Genomic DNA, 2,397 nt, shown 5'->3' with positions numbered 1-2,397 from the left:
ACGTGTAACGGCCCCTTGTGTACTGGGAAACAAGCTTCTGAATATTCAATTTGCTAAGTACCATATTTGGAACAACAAGAGCGAGGGGTTTCCAAATATGGTACTTAGCAGTGAAACATTCAACCAATCAGTTCGCACTGAATATTTGGAAGCTGTGAACGCGCGTTACACGTTTCAACCCTTATGGGTTTCTGGTATTGTACTGTATTGTATTGCACTACACTTTGACCACCCAGTATACGTGAAGAATCCGATCCCACAGACGTGTCGGCCGACGCGTCGATCGACACACCACCAACACACTACCGACATACTTCCTCTTTCGAATTTTGTTATTTCTTTCAGTTAAAAGCAAGAACAACTACATAAGAAACGATGAAAACGTCACGTGATAGCCAAATAGCCGCCATTTAAAAAATGAAACACTAGTATCTAGGTCTTCTCGGTGTTTTGGCAAGGGTCGGTTACTAAAGCGGAAGTTAATTTGCAAGTTGGCCGACATATTGATCTCACCGACATGTTTATTTTTCGTTCATTAAAACTCGTCTATTTCCACGGTCTTCCCTAGGCCTCCAAGCTTAATTCCAGCATTCAGGACTTTGTTGGAACAGATTGTTCTCAGCTCACCCAGCGCACGGATCACAGTACCGACCACCCAGTATTGCCTTTGTCATTGACCTCTGCTGTTTTACAACATGTTGTACTGGTTACTCCATCTTCAAATCAAGGTGCTCCTCAGTTAAGGGTTCGCTATTATAATGAACTAGAAACAGGCCAGTAAGGATCAGAGATGTGCCCAACCACCACCTCATAGATAATGTCTCACCAAACAGCAAACAACCTAGAATGGCCTGCAAGAAAAAAAAAACAGTTTCTGATCATGATCTCCATTACCAAAAGACCAATGCTGACAAATGAAGATTGCTACCTGGCATGTCAGGGGCTTATCTTTAAAAAAATAGCAATAATCGATCTCCAAGAAATCAAGCACCTTTAAGGAGGTAAGAGCATACTCCTCCAAGAATATCTTAATATACACAAATGCCATTTGCAATGAGTTTCAGTCTCTTTTGACAGGAGAAGACCAGGTTTCACACAGCAACGGAAACTGACAAGGATCAATGCCTGTGTGCCTTGAGTATAAGGAAATCTTTGATGATATCATTGTTTACATTTTGTTTCATTACTACAGGGCTCCAAGTTAATGCTCACAAACTCGCAAAATGCAAGTGATTTTGATAATATGCGAGTGAGAAAAATATCCACTAGCAAACGTTTGCAAGTTAGAATCATCCATGTCTCCCAAACATTTGCAGAAAGCTGTTGAAACGCAAGAAGGAATGTACGGACGACATCTGAGGCAAATAAAACAGCGCATGCTGACCTGAAAAAAGCACGTTTTTTTGTTAGCTACTGGCCAGCGGTATTGCACTGAGGCTCTGTGCCAAACCTGCCCATTTGAGCGCTGTTGTTGTTTTTAGTGATTTTGGAGCAGCTATCTACACCCACTTAATCTGTGGCAGAAAATCCGCAAAGAGGATTGTAAAAGGAACAACTATTCTACCACCATGAAGGTGGTCCATTTAACATCGGTGCTCCCTTTGGCAAATGCTGCTTGTGAACGAGGATTTTCCACAATGAAGTGAGTGAAGTCAGACTGGAGATGTTCTTTCGATACTAATACCATGGACGTGCTGATGAGAGTACAAAATGAAAGCCCCCGCCCCCCCCCCCCCCAAAAAAAAAAACAAAAAAAAAACAAAACAGGCTGACTATCACCCCAGAGCTGCAGTAGATAGGTGGTGGTCATCAAGAGAACGACATAGGAGACCATCACCAAATATGTAATAAGATTTTTATTAAACTTTTCAGCTCATTACAGTGCGACACGCCTTACCGTGGCCATGTAATAAAGTTTTTTCCGAATTGTCCGCCAATCAGGATGTGTGAATTTGATTGACAATCATGCCTCCTTGCAAAGCTTGCACAGTTGTAAGTTAAACACTGTTGCATGGGTTGTTGAGTTGACATATTTACACGTAATTGTCAAATGTGAAAGTTTGTTGGGTGGGCACGGTAAGGCGCATTGCCCTGTAATAGGTATGGTCATTAACATTTCCAGAAGAATTTTGCTTGTGGTCTCACCAGTTTGCTAGTTGAAAAAATCTTACTAGCAAAACTATTCAATTGGACTAAAAAGTTAACTTTGAGCCCTAAATTAACATATGAGTTTGCTAACGAGAAGGCATCATCCTATTTACAAATTGACTTCAAAAGGTAAAAGAACTTCTTAAAGTTACCTAGTTAAATATCCAATTTTAAACCCTTTAGCTTTGATAATGAGCCAATAGCCTTAACACCTGTGGTGTTAAAAGCCTCAAAAGCATTAACAGAGAA

Source organism: Montipora foliosa, chromosome 1, assembly GCF_036669935.1.
Source record: "Montipora foliosa isolate CH-2021 chromosome 1, ASM3666993v2, whole genome shotgun sequence".
Classification (NCBI taxonomy): domain Eukaryota; kingdom Metazoa; phylum Cnidaria; class Anthozoa; order Scleractinia; family Acroporidae; genus Montipora; species Montipora foliosa.
The sequence above is the reverse complement of the archived record's forward strand: the minus strand, read 5'-3'. Positions refer to the sequence as shown.